Source organism: Microtus oregoni, unplaced genomic scaffold (genome assembly GCF_018167655.1).
Source record: "Microtus oregoni isolate MIOR12 unplaced genomic scaffold, Mior012 000031F_ref0000149, whole genome shotgun sequence".
Taxonomy (NCBI): domain Eukaryota; kingdom Metazoa; phylum Chordata; class Mammalia; order Rodentia; family Cricetidae; genus Microtus; species Microtus oregoni.
Genome location: NW_024543090.1, coordinates 12635162 through 12650684, shown reverse-complemented (window position 1 = coordinate 12650684; position 15523 = coordinate 12635162).

The following is a 15523-nucleotide window of genomic DNA, read 5'->3' as shown; positions in this document are numbered from 1 at the left end:
GAGGTTTCCCAAGATCAAATTCTTGGTGCAGGAGAATATGCTGACCCACAGTTCCAAGCTCTTTATGATGGTGAAGTACTGTGTCTATGTCACCAAGCAGTTTTAAATGCTTGGAATAGGATACAAGATCCAGCAATAAGGGTTGAATCATATACCAGAAATAGGCAGGGACAGAGAGAACCCTTTATTGACTTTTTGCAAAGATTAATTAAGGCTCTGGACATAGGGGTAACAGACCCAGAAGCTATATGAATTCTTCTTGAATCTCTAGCTTTTGAGAATGCAAACATAGAATGCAAAAAGATAATTGGGACTTTAAAGTCTAGATCAGCACCTATGGATGAATGGATTCAGCATACGATGAATGTTGAGACGTTTAGCTATAATGATGAATCTTGGGTAGGAGAAGCGATTTCCAAAGCAATGAGGAGACATCAAACTGCCAGGTGTTTTAATTGTGGTAAATTAGGACATTTGCAAAAGGATTGCAGGCAAACAATTTCTAGGAATAATATCTCTTCTGGAAATGACAAAAATAGGAGACCTCGACCTTCAGGTATTTGTAGGAGATGCGGTAAAGGCCGGTATTGGTCCAACGAATGCAGGTCAACAACAGACAAACGGGGCAATCCAATATCATTGGGAAACTCCTTCAGGGGCCTCTCGCAGGCCCCCAAACCAACAGTGGCCCAGTCATTCCCAGTCACAGTGGAGAACGTGCCTCACCAAGAAAATTAAAAGCTCCAATTTCTGCTGTAAAAAGTAATACTGGTCTAAATGATGAATTACACGTGGAGGATGAGTAAAAAACCCCAGTAGTACAGAGTAAACATATATTTTGGCAGACTTTTATTAACGATCAAAGACCAAAGCTAAGAGTCTGTATAAATGGCACTTTTATTGAAGGCTTATTAGACACAGATGCGGACGTAAGTATCATTACACCAGAATCTTGGCATCCGAATTGTCCTCTTCAAGAGGTAGATGTTCAGTTCCTGGGAATTGGAACCCTATCTCGTGTAAAACAAAGCACAAGATTGGTTGAATGCATAGGGCCTGAAGGGCAAATAGGAAGACTAAGTCCATATATAGCCAATAGTGCCATAAATTTATGTGGCTGTGACCTGCTACAGCAATGGAATACCCAGATTAACATTCCTGTAGTTCTAGGAACTCAAAATTCTGGGAAAGATATGATGAGGTATTATGGAAAAAGGTTAACAGCCATTCAGGCTGTACAAGAACATACAGCAAATGCCAAACCTTTAGAGGTACCAATAGCCCTACCTATAAAAATGCTAACTGAGAAGTCAATATGGATCAAACAGTGGCTTCTAGCTGAAGATAAATTACAGGCATTGGAACAGTTGTTGCAAGAGCAACTAGATGCTCACCATATTGAAGAATTAACCAGCCCTTGGAATTCTCCTGTGTTTGTTATAAAAAAGAAATCTGGTAAATGGAGAATGGTGACAGATTTAAGAGCTGTCAACAAGGTAATTCAACGTATGGGCCCACTACAATCTGGAATTCCTTTGCCTTCTCTGTTACCAAAAGGATGGCCTCTTATAGTTATTGATTTGAAAGATTGTTTTTGCACTATACCGTAACAAGAAAAGGATAGAGAAAAATTTGCCTTCACAGTGCCTACTTACAATAATTCTCAGCCTAATAGGAGATATGAATGGACTATCCTCTCACAGGGTATGCTCAATAGTCCTACATTGTGCCAATATTTTGTAAGTAAGCCATTGGAAATAATTCGTAAACAATTCCCCAAGTCCATAATTTATCATTACGTGGATGACATCTTGTTTTCTGATTCAAATAAAGATACTTTAGAAAGGATGTTTGAAGAAATAAAGAAAGTCTTGCCTAGGTGGGGATTACAAGTTGCTCCTGAAAAGATTCAAAGAGGAAATTCTATTAATTACCTAGGTTACAGAATAGGGTTAGAGAAAATTAAAACGCAAAAGGCACAAATTAGGAGAGACCGGTTAAAGACTCTTAATGACTTCCAAAGATTGTTAGGAGACATTTCCAGTCTACGACCAGCTGTTGGGATAACACCTGATCTAATAGTTCATTTAAACAAAACCTTAGATGGTGATAAAGATTTGAATAGTCCAAGAGAACTGACAGCTGAAGCAGAAAAGGAACTGACAATGATTGAGGAAAAATTACAGGAGGCACATGTGGATAGGGTGAACCCAAATTTTAGCTGCATCCTAGTCATAGTGCCTTCCAGAATTTCTCCTACAGGGATTTTAATGCAGAGGGAAGATATTATTTTAGCGTGGATATTTATACCTAATAAACCAAGTAAAAAATTAAAAACTTATGTGGAAAAAGTCTCTGAATTAATTATAAAAGGTAAGCTGAGACTTCGTCAACTAGCAGGTATAGACCCAGCAGAAATTATAGTGCCTTTTACTACTGAAGAAATAAAAAAGTTACGGGAAGACAATGAACCATGGAAAAGAGCTTGTGCTAATTTTTTAGGAGAAATTAATAGCAACTATCCCAAAAGTGGTAGACTTAACCTCATAAAGAGAACTTCTTGGATTTTTCCTAGAATTATACGTGATGCTCCAATAACTGGAGCTCATACGTTCTATACTGATGCAAATAAATCAGGGAAAGCAGGTTACAAGTCAGATGAATTGAGTAAGGTGGAACAAAGCCCTTATAATTCTGTCCAGAAGGCAGAATTATATGCCATTCTTATGGTGCTAAGGGATTTTAAAGAACCTTTTAATATAGTTACAGATTCACAATATGCAGAAAGAGTTATCTTACATATTGAAACCGCTGAATTTATACCAGATGACACAGAGTTGACTTCATTGTTTATCCAAGTACAAGACACAATTAGGAACAGGCTTTGTCCGATGTATATAACACACATCCCGTCCCATACAGGTCTTCCTGGTCCTCTAGCACAAGGCAATGCTGCGATTGATCAATTATTAATTGATAGCATGTTGCAGGCCTCAGAATTTCATAAAAAGCATCATGTCAATAGTAAAGGCCTAAAGAAAGAATTTTCCATTACTTGGCAACAAGCTAAGGGCATTATAAAGAGATGTCCTACTTGTTCTTTCTATAATCAAACACCGTTGCCTGCAGAGAGTAACCCAAAGGGTACTAAGAGAAATGAAATCTGGCAGATGGATGTGTTCCACTTTATGGAATTTGGTAAATTAAAATATGTACACCACACCATAGACACATATTCAGGTTTTCAATGGGCTACTGCCCTGAGCTCAGAAAAGGCTGATTCAGTAATCACACAGTTATTGGAAGTTATGGCCATCATTTTTATACCTGCATAAATAAAGACTGATAATGGTCCAGCATATGTATCTAAGAAAATGAAATGCTTTTTTGATTATTATAATATAAAACACATTACAGGTATACCAAATAATCTTACAGGTCAGGCAGTTATTGAAAGATCAAATCGTACTATAAAGGATATGCTGAACAAACAGAAAGGGACCGAAAATACCCCCAGAAATAGATTACATAATGCTTTATTAACCTTGAATTTTCTTAACGCTAATGAGAAAGGAACGATAGCAGCAGAAAGACATTTGATAATGGAAAAGTCTGCTGAACTAAATCAACCGATTTATTTCAAAGATGTGCTGACCTCTCAATGGAAGCCAGGAGATGTGCTACGTTGGGGAAGGGGTTTTACTCCTGTTTCCACAGGAGAAGAAAAATTGTGGATACCATAAAAATTAATAAAGTTTGGATTTGAAGAGGAGAAACTTCTTGAAAAGGAGAAATGACAACTCATCCACAATGATGATATTCATACAGGTGGTAAGAAAAACATATAGCATGGGGGCATGGTTCTGTTCTTATCTCCACAGGAAAATACTCATCTTTGAAAAATTCAAGGGACTCTGGATGTTTGGATACTGACAGATGGAAAAATACCTGCCCAATAGGAAATATCAAGAAAACTGAATGGGTTTGTGTAAGTAAAATATATTAAACCGTATTTTAAATTTATAGAGCTGGTTTTGAAGTTGGACTCTGGCTCAGTCCCTCTCCAATTCCCAGCCCGTTAGTAAGAGAAAAACCCAGAGTTTCTGGAGTCTCTGTCTCATGTCAAGAGCCATGATATGGGACAGAAAGAAATATGAGTTTAGAAAACATCTTTGCTTTTCTTCATATCTCTCATACTTTTCATTGAATATATCTATCATGTCTTTCATTGAATATATATGTATGTCTATATATGTCTATATGACTAATTTTTAAGTTTTTCACAATGAACAATGAGTTTTTCCTGAAGTGACATTTGAAGTTTCCAGGAAGAAGATGGGGCCCCACAACAACAACTCTACCTGGTTGATATGATGTCATGATACTGATAGAGCAACTACCAGACCTTTTTTGGGTACCAGCTGCACAAGACGATCCCAACTTGAAATGGTGAACATCTTGTACCACATTCTGGCCAGACCTCCACAAAATACTCAGAGACTATGTGCAATTTTAAAAGACATTGATCTTGAAATTTAACCATCATTTTACTTTCACAGGATCCCCCAGAAAGAGCGTTGTCCCCATGACAGCTGGAAGTAATTCTAGAGGATGACGTCCCCTCTCCCAGTAAAGTTTACCCCTGGGTTTAGGGACATCATTTAGGGGTTGATTATAATTAGTATACGATTGAGGGTTGGGAGAAGAATTTTATAAGCACAGCGATCATTTTGAAAAAAAAAGGGATGATGGGATAATAGATTTGTAATTGTGAGTTACTGTTTTTAGACAAATATATTGGTATCGATTCTTGTATATTGATACAAATTTAAATTATATTGACTATTGTATGCATGCATGTTTCTACCTCTGTTTAAAATATTTTTTATGTATTGACCTGTATTGATATATATATATATATATATATATATATATATATATATATATATATAGTATATATTTACCATATTGCAGTGTACATTTCTACCTCTGATTAAGATACTTATATATTGTTTGTGTATTGATATATATTTACCATACTGCAATGTATATTTGTACATTGTTTATATTTGGAGGTTATTGTCCTCATTTGTTTCACAGTCGTTTATTGTCTTAGTCTTTAAGTTAGATAGATATTGAGAATTATATAGATTAATAGTCATCTAAGTTTCTCATTTATTATTAGACTAATCAGGTTCTTTAGATATTTAGAGATTATACTCAGTATAGATAGATAATCTTCAACCTCTTCAAAGATCTGTAGAAAATGGCCTTTAATCTAACTCAGAGTTTTGTGGTAGTGAAACACAGTTGCTCCTGGAAACACTGCTGTATTCCTGAGAGAATGTTGAGCACCAAAGACACTCCACCTGGAGCCTTTCTTTTTGGCAGAACTTGCCTTTGGGCAAAGAAATGCCCATACCTCAACCACTGACAGAGATACAGAGCATGCATCAATGGATAAAACAGAACTGTCATATCCTGCCAAGACAGGGTAAGATAGTTTTGAAAAGTTGCTTGCCTTTGAAAATGGTATGTCAGTTATTTTAGGCCTTAGCCAAAGTTGGTTGCTTCAATGCTGCTAACGTGACTTTGGATGATTGCCCAGATAGCTAGTTGTCTCTGTGACTTGTTGCATGTTTTGGAAGTTGTTTTACTGAACTTCCTAATTACCTAGGTAACATTATTTCCCTTCTCAGATCTTTGATGTGGTTGAAGAATATATAAATGTTGTTACTTTTCTCTCATGACTTGGCCAAGTTATTTATTATACAAGACCTAAGCTAGTTAGAATAGGATATTTGTACTCATTGTATATAATTTCGTAGTAGATTTAGAACTCTCTTACTATAACAAAAGGGGGAGGTGTTGCAGGAGGTCCTTCCGCTCCTCCAGCCTTTAGCCGCTGAGATACCAGCCCATTGGGGCGTGTTCTCTCTCCCTTTAAAAAGTGGCTACTTTCCTTCTTGCTCCTGCTCCATTTCATGCAACTAGACTCCTTCCTGATTGTGCAGAGGGCTGTTGTCTGGGATGGTTATCTGTAAGTTTTTTCCCCTTTAAATAAATATCACCATATTAATCATAATTCCAAACTGGTGTGGCATTGTTTGCGACTTATGCCATCAACCAGTAGCTAAAGTTTGGTGTTAATCTTAGTTTTTGAACCAAAACCCCTATCTTCTCTAGTATCTATGTTAATTCTTAAAATAGAACAAAACCCTACAGTATTTTGTGGCAACCCATTTTACAGAGATATGAACATATAGTTAATATTACATGATGTTATCTTGCAGAGGATTAGGACAATTGGAATTACTTCAGGGCAGTGATTCCTTTTATTCCCAGCACTTCAAGGACTTATAGTCTCCAAGAATGTGAGTTTGGATACTTATTTTGTCACAATGTCAATGCTAGAAAAATTGGGCTAATGGGTGTTCCTCCAATGTGGTAGGAGCCGAAGTAGCTGTGCCAATCTTGCTAACAGTTCCCAGTTGTTCACCCAGTTCTGTAGCTATACATTTTACTTTTGACTTTTCAAGCCTCTATTTTTTTCTTAGCTCCATTGCCCTTTTATGGTAAGAAATCACTATTCTAGACATCTCTGATTCTTTTATTATCTTTTATTTGTTCTTATAACCCTGCTCAAACTCTTAATATCTTTGCTTACATAAATTCTCTTCCATTATCAGAGTTTGTTATATTTTGTTTCTTGGATCTTGATTCATTCCCTGTTACATCTGTGAAACAATAAACAGAAAATTGAATTGCATTTATTTGCAAGTATATATATATATATATATATATATATATATATATATATATAATTGCAATATACAAGAAAGATCTGAAAGAACACAAATGACACAATGGTTATCCCAGAAGGATTAGGTAGGGTTTGTTATTCCTGAGTTGTGAGATTCCCCCAGCAAGACCACCAAGAATCAATGAAATTAAGAGCCTGCATAATACTTATACAAATATTATAGGACAGACCATTTGTATTGGATAGCCAATTAATGTGTTCTTCCTTGGCGAAGATTATTTCTTCTAAAGTCAGCTTTCCTAAGCTGTCTGTAGTTCTCTGTGCAGGAATGAGACTCTCGGGCTTTCCCTCATCCATTTTACCATGGATGTTGGCCCTGTTCACATCATGTTTAGACCATCATGCTGAGACTTTATGATTACAACTTCTGACATAACTAGAGGTCACAATCTCCTAGCAAACTCCCTGCCCTCTGACTCTTACAATCTTTCTGACCTCTTCTACAATTACTCCTGAACCTGAAGCATGGGAGTTGTTTTGTTTCAATAATGGTCTTCATCCATTCCAAAGAGGAGCTTCTTTGATGAGGAGTAAGGACATCACTTATCTGTGTGTATAAGGACAAATATTTAGAATGCAGTTAGAGATAACGCTGGCTTAATAAAGTGGCAGTTGTTGGTTTTTCCTCAAGATACATGAATTTCCTTCCCTGAGTATCAGGCAAGGTTTCCAATTTCACACATAATTATCATTTTGTTGTACAATTCTTTTATTTGTTTGTTATTTGTTTATTTCTTTAGGTTTTTTAAGACAGGGATTCTTAGTGTAACTTTGGCTGTCCTGGAACTCACTCTGTAGACCAGGCTGGCTTGGTGCTCTCAGAGATCTGCCTGCCTTCTGCTTTCTGTGTGCTGAGATTAAAGATGTGTGTTGCAACCATCTGACTTGAGCAAGTTTTAAGAAGTTATGCATTTTTCCTTTTTAATTTTTTTTTAAATTTCATTTTTCATTTCAACCATAGTTCTCACCCCAACTATCCCTGTCAGATCAAAGCCCATCCACTCCTCCCAATGTGTAAGGGTTCCCATGGGAAGTTAACAAAGTCTGGCACATTAAGTTGGGACAGGACTAAGCCCCTCCCCCACAGCCTGCATTAAGGCTGAGCATAGCATCTCACCATAGGCAATGTGCTCTAATAAGCTTGCTCATGCACCAGGGATAGATCCTGATCCTACTGCCAGGTGCCTCACGTATAGTCCAATTTTCACCCCTGTCTCTGACATAAGGAGGGCCTAGTTTGGTCCCATGTCAGTTACACAGCTTTTTTTCCAGGGTTCATGAATTTCCACGGGCATGGTCGAGATGTCTGTAGATTTCTCTATCATGATCTTGACCTATCTTGCCTATATATTCCCTCATCCCTCTCTTCAATTGGATTCTCAGAGTTTGGCCTGGTGCGTGGCTGTGGATCTCTCCATCTGGTTCCATCAGTTGCTGGATTGTTGGCTCTTGTTTTTCCTGGCTACCCAGAACTGAAATAATCACACAGAAACTGTCTCATTTAAATCACTGCTTGATCCATTAACTCTAGCTTCTTATTGGCTAAGTCTTACAACTTAATATAACCCATTGTGTATTTCCACATGGCTGTCTATTACTCAAATGATTCTGGCATGTCTGTTCCTTGTGGGGCTACATAGCATCTTTGAGATGCCTCCTTCTTTCTCTCAGCATTGTTTAGTTCTCCCTGATATCTTCTTAAATTTCTTTCTTAGAGACTTAAAGTTCTTATCATACAGGCCTTTCACGTATTTACCTAGAGTTAAGCAAAGATATTTTATGTTATTTGTGGGTATTTTAAAGGCTGATGTTTCTCTGATTTCTTTCCTGGCCCATTTATCATTTGTAAGTAGTATGGATTCTGATTTTTTTTTAGAGGTAATCTTGTATCCTTCCACATTACTGAAGGTGTTTATCAACTGTAGGAGTTTCCAGATAGAGTTTTTTGGGTCACATACATAAACTTATCCTATCTTATCATAGTGAAAGTTTGACATCTTCCTTTTTAATTTTTATCCTCTTGAATCTCCTTTTGCTGTTTTTGCTCTAGCTAGACCTTCAAGTACTATATTGACTAGATATGGAGAGCCTTGTCATGTTCCTGATTTTAATGGAATCACTTTGAGTTTCTTTCCATTTAATTTTTCTGTTAATTTTTTGGGTTTTAAATATTGCTTTCATAATGTTTAGATATATTTCTTGTATTCCTGACCTCTCTAAGATCTTTATTATAAGGGTGGTTGAATTTTGTCAAAGGCATTTTTGGCGTCTAATGAGATGATCTTGTGTTTTTTTTTCTTTCAGTTTCTTGATATGGTGGATTATATTGATAGATTTTTCAGATATTGAGCCAATCTGATGATCTTATCTGTGATGAAGTCTACTTGGTCATGGTTGATTTTTTTTGATGTGGTTTTGGATTCTATTTGTATGTTTTGAGTATTTTTGCATCAATGTTTGTAAGTGAGATTGGGCTTTACTTCTCTATTTGTGTGGTTTGGTTATCAGAGTAACAGTAGTAGAGTTTGGGGATGCTTCTTCTGTTCCTATTCCAGGGAACAATTTGAAGACTTTTGGAATTAGTCCTTACTCAAAATTTTGGTATAATTCTGTGTTGAAGTCATCTGGTCCTAGGCTTTTTGTGGATGGGAGACTTTTAATGGTTATTTCAATTTCCTTTGGGTTATAGGTTTATTTAAATTGTTTTTCTTTTCTTGATTTAATTTGGTATACGGAACTTATCATTTTTTAACCCTTTCTTTTAAATTTTCCAATTTTGTGGAGTACAGATTTTTTGAAGTGTGAACTGATGAGTCTCTGAATTTCCTCAGTATCTGTTGGTATGCCACTCTTCATTTCTGATTTTGTTAATATGTATATTCTTTTTATGATTTTTCATTAGTTTAGATGAGAGTTTGTCTATTTTATTGACTTTAAAGTGTTTATTTTGTTGAAACAACATGCAAACTCTTTGTTTCATTGAATCTTTATATTGTTCTCTTTGCTTCTATTTTATTGATTTTTTGCCTTCAATTTGATTCATAACATCTCACAGTTCCCTTTTTTTTTGTTAATTTTCAGTCTGGCAGACATGTGTATTAGTAAGATAGGGGTGTTGAAATCTCCCATTATAAGCTTGTACGGGTTAATGTGCAAATTAAGCTTTTGTAATACTTCTTTTACAAATGTGGGTGCCCTTGTTTCAGTGGCATAAATATTCAGGATTGAGACTTCATCTTAATGGATTTTTCCTGTAATCAATATTGAATGTCCTTCTTCATTGCTTTTGATTGATCTTAATTTGAAGTCTATCTTGTGAGACATTAGCATAGCTATACCAGCTCGCTTCTTAGGGTCTTTTGCTTGGAAAGTCTTTTTCTAACGCTTTACTCATAGGAAATATGTGTTTTTTCAGTTGAGATGTGTTTCTTGTAAATAGCAGAGGTTGAGTTCTGTTTTCATATCCATTCTGTTAGTCTTTATCTTTTTATAAACAAGTTGAGTCCATTCAGATTAAGGAATATTAATCACCAGTGATTGTTAATTCCTGTTACCTTTGGCGGCGGTATGTGTGTGTTTCTCTTCTTTAGGATTTGCTGTTGTGAGATTATCTATTGCCAGTGCTTTCATGGGTAAACCTATATTCCTTGGGTTGGAATTTTTCCCTCTAGTACGTTATGTAGGACTGGATTTGTGGATATGTATTGTTTAAATCTTGTTTTGTCATGGACTATCTTGTTTTCTCCATCTATGGTGACTGAAAGTTTTGCTGGGTATAGTAGTCTGGTTTGGCATCCATGGTTTTTAGTGTCTGTATAATACCTGTCAGGACCTTCTAGCTTTCAGAGTCTACATTGATAAGTCAGGTGTTATTTTGATGGGTCTGCCTTTATATATTACTTAGCCTTTCTTTTACAGTTCTTTCTTTATTTTATATATTTTATATTTTGATTTTTATGTGATGAATGAATTTTTTGGATCCATTCTATTTAGTGTTCTGTATATTTCTTGTATTTTCATAGGTATTTCCTTCTTCTTGTTGGTACAGTTTTCTTCTATGATTTTGTTTAATATATTTTCTGTGACTTTGAGCTGCTATTCTTCTCCTTCTATGCCTATTATTCTTGTGTTTGGTCTTTTAATGGTGTCCCAAATTTCCTGGATTTTTGTGTTATGACATTGTTTTCTTTAATTTTTTTTTTGACTGATAATTGTATTTCTTTTGCTTTTTCTGGCTTTGGATGTCAAGGTTCTTGTGGTACCAGATTGCTCTTTAGGTTGTTGAATATATTCTTGCATTGGTGTTTACCCATCTGTTAGTCCAATTTGTACAGGTAGTGTCTTTGCCTCTTAGTTCAATTTTTGCAGTTGGTGTCTGTGTCTCAGTTATACTGTCTTCTACCAATCTGTGCAGTTACTGTCTGTTTTAGGGAGTGGCTCTTGGTTCACTCTGTGTAGTTGCAGTCTGTTTGCTGCTGGTCACTCACTTATGGTCAGTTCTGTATCTCAGGGGGCTACTGAGATCACAGAGGATGAGTAAGCTTGTGATTGAAATGGAACATGTAGATTGCAGGACCTGATAGGTAGTGCTTGGGTACCCTGCCTATAGACGGTTTGCCCTTGTAGCTGAGGTGTGGAAAGTGCCCATGTTTTGCCTAGGGCATAGAAACTGGGCTGACAAGCTGAAATGCTGGTCACTCACCTCTTGATTTACTCTATGCAATTTTAGTCCATGTCTCATGGTGTTGCTGAAGTCGCCTGGGATTTGTGGGTTTGGAGATGAAATGTTACTTGTCAATGCTATGCATTTTGTGGTAGCTCTGGTGCAGGAAAATAATATGTAAATTTTGTAGAATCAAAGATTAAATTGCAGTATAGAGTGTCACAATTTACTTATCCTGAACACACACACACACACACACACACACACACACACACACAAACACACAATACACACGAACAATTTTAGACAGCTTTTCTAAGTAAAAGAAACAAGGAGATGACATCTATATCTATAAGACATCAGGACAATTTTTCAGGAGGATCTTCTCCCTACTTAGGTGATTCTAATTTTAGGCAAAATGACATTAAAACCAATCATAATGTACATATTCTCTCTCTCTCTCTCTCTCTCTCTCTCTCTCTCTCTCTCTCTCTGTGTGTGTGTGTGTGTGTGTGTGTGCACATACAACTTGCACTATTTTCTTCATTATGGAGAAGAAAACATAAAATGTATTGTGAAGGTATTCACATACATTGCTGGAATAACTTGAAAGAGAATATTCACTGAAAAATATCTAATACAGAAATCTGCCAATTATGTGGGTGCAATTTGGGCTCTAATTTACAGTGGGGACTGGAAACATGAGATTTAGAATTTAGGGATTGTTTTGCTGTACTTTTAACAATCTCTGATAAGTGGTTTTCATACATTGTAAATAAATAATGATACATATAAAATGTATCATGTCAAGTTAGATGGTTATTTAAGTGAAATTTTTCCAGTTTTTAAATAGATAATACTATGTAATACAAATCCTGATGAAGGATAAGATGATCTGACGGAAACTGTGTTATTAGAACAAATCTCATGAAAACATCTGGCAATGACATAATTACTCATTATATGGCCCAATGCTTTCCTAATTTGATATTATTTTCCCAACTCTGTTCATCTCTCAGATTTAAGAAGACAAAAGGTACAAATATTTCACCACTCCAGTTACACCCATTTTCCATTTCTCTCCTTTTTGTGGATATATTAAGCAGCGGTCCACACCCTTGACACGAGTATGCCATTCCTTGTTGCAGCCATTTCCTTACAAGTTGTAGAAAATCAAATCACAGGGCTGGAGAGTTGGCTCAGTGGCTAAGAGCATTGCCTGCTCTTCCAAAGGTCCTGAGTTCAATTCCCGGCAACCACATGGTGGCTCACAACCATCTGGAATGAGGTCTGGTGCCCTCTTCTGGCCTGCAGACATACACACAGACAGAATATTGTATGCATAATAAATAAATAAATAAATATAAAAAAAAAAAAAAAAAAAAAAAAAAAAAAAAAGAAAATCAAATCACAGTTGCTACACCCTTACTGTGCTGCGGTACTTACTGGAAATAAATCTATTTTTGTCTACATTCATGTTTATTTACTTGTACAGCAGTTTGTTAGATGATGTTCTACCGTCTGTTCTTTGTATAAACTGTGTAACTTTTCGTACATAGTCTCAACATTCTTTTCAGGGGGTTGTAGGAATTGACATGTGTGGAGCATTGTTTCTCTGTTATTCTTAGTTGATAGATATTTTGACATTGTAGTTATAGGTCACAGTTTTACTGATTTGAGGACTTTACACAAATTCGTCTTCTTAAACTACACTATAATTAAATATTAGTTTGATTTAACCCTGTGATGATAGGTATACTTTGAGAGAATATTTATCTATTATTAAAGAATAATAGCAGTGAGAATTTTCTGCACTGAGCAGGATCTCACTATGTACCTCTAAATGTTTTGAAAGTCACTATTTAAGGCTGGCTTCAAACTCGCTGAGATCTACCTGCATCTGCCTTCTGATTTCTGAGATTAAAGGTGTTTGCCACCATGTTAACTTTTAAACTTTCAAATTCACATAGTTTAATGATATCATAATAACCCTGGTTTCTTTTGTTCTTCTCCTTAATATCATACTGTGAGCTAAAGAAATTCTTTGGTCAAATAGACAAAAACTGAATACTCTAGAGAAAAGAATTCTATAACCACATGATGCTTTTAAATTGCTATGTTTTTAGAGTATACCTTGTCTGTGGCCTCTTGAGGTACATATAATTAGCTTCTTATCTCCCTAATGGAAGATTCCATGTGGCATTTTATGTGAGGGCACACAGAGAAGCTTGACTCTCCTAAGATGATGTTGTTATCATTCAGGTAAAATGCATGGCTGGAATTAAACTTAGCAATGCTTGGGTGGCTAATTCCTAGATGCTAGTTTGTGCTTGGAATTACTGTGAACAAGAGTCACATTCTAAGGGCTTGAGGAAGACCAGCAATGTAGAGAGCAGTCAGGAAAAGGAATTGAATGCACAGGAGGATAGCTGATAAACAGTAACTGAAGTATTGGCAAAAGCTAAGTTACCGACTGCCTATGAGCTAAAACCACATTGTAAATGGCCTTGAGAAGTCAAACAACCTTGTAACATTTTCTACTAAGTTTATGTAGAAATATAATTAATGATTCTTTGTTCACTTATAACTGATTGAATGAATGATATAATACATATAAACTGGTAACTAATGAAATACCAATGATACTTATAATCATTTGCAGTTTTCTCCTTTCTTAGTTTTAAAAATAGGTTGAGTGTGAACAACTCACCTTCTACAAAATGTTTGATATATGTTCGGTAAAATGATGCAAATTTGTGAGAGATTTTCATGCTTTTCAGATTGAAAGAGTGTTATGAAAACCTGACCAGAAGTAAATTTTAAAACGAAAACAAAAGCCTCAAGCTTGAAAATATATGTTGTGACAAAATGTCATTTTAATTTCAGAACAAAGTGGTATTTAAAATATAAAAGGTTTAATTATTTTCTTGCTTTTATCTGTGGTATAAAATATAAAGTTTGAATGTTTGAATTAATTTCATTTTGATCAGTGTTCTTATCAGGAAGACTAAAGATGAATGAGGTGACTTTTACCTAATTATGTATTTGAATAAGATACAGAGCTATTTATATCTCCCAAACCATTAAATAAATGTAGTCATGTCTTACATTAGGCCAACCATATTTGGTTAGGTTTCTTTGGATTTAAGAAATGCTTTGAAAGTATAAGCATAGTCAAAATACAGACAGATTCAACTGAGGGGAATAAGTTCATAATTTAAATATTTTTGCCTATTTTACAGTAAGATTTCTCAATTTTCTATCCCTATTATACACCAACTTTTCAAATTTCATAGTCTTCCTATGAACATTCTACATGACCTAAATTTAGATTTTTTTCTTTATTCTTATTTATCCCTTTATTACTGCTTTTTGAAGACTGAGAATAATTTAGTGTTTGGAAGGAAATTACCCCAGGGAAGATAATTTTAAAATCTCAGCAGTACATTAGGGGAGGAAGAAGAGAGAGGGGCTGAAGAAAGATAGAGACTGAGAAAGAAGGTAAGAATGTGAAGGAGAGACAAAGAGAGAGAGAATTAGTTAAGGTGACTTGCACATCAGGTACATGAAGGGAAAAGAACTTTAAAGAAAGAGTAAGGAAGCCCTGAGAACCAGAGGAAGTATGCTTAAGACAGGCTTAGGGCAGAGTTAGAATGCTTAAAGAAAAGATTACAGTTCATTTTCTTTATCATTTCATAATTCTATCTGATCTTTAATATTATATAATCATGTATATTTTGTAGTTTTAAAAAACATAAATAGAGAATTTTCAAATTTCATCAAATATGTATTTATTTTTCCCTCATTTTCTAGGTTTTCAGAGTCTAAATTTGGTATGCACTAATGAGAAGACAGATGTAAATTGAGCTGTACAGAGGTTGCTGTTTGAGAAATAAACCAATGAATTCAATTTTTATTTATTTATTTAAATATTTATTGAAATATATATGATGTTCTATGAGAGCAAATGCACCAATTTCACATTTGATATGTTGTGTTGTATTCTTGCTGAAATGATGTGAATAATGTAATGCATT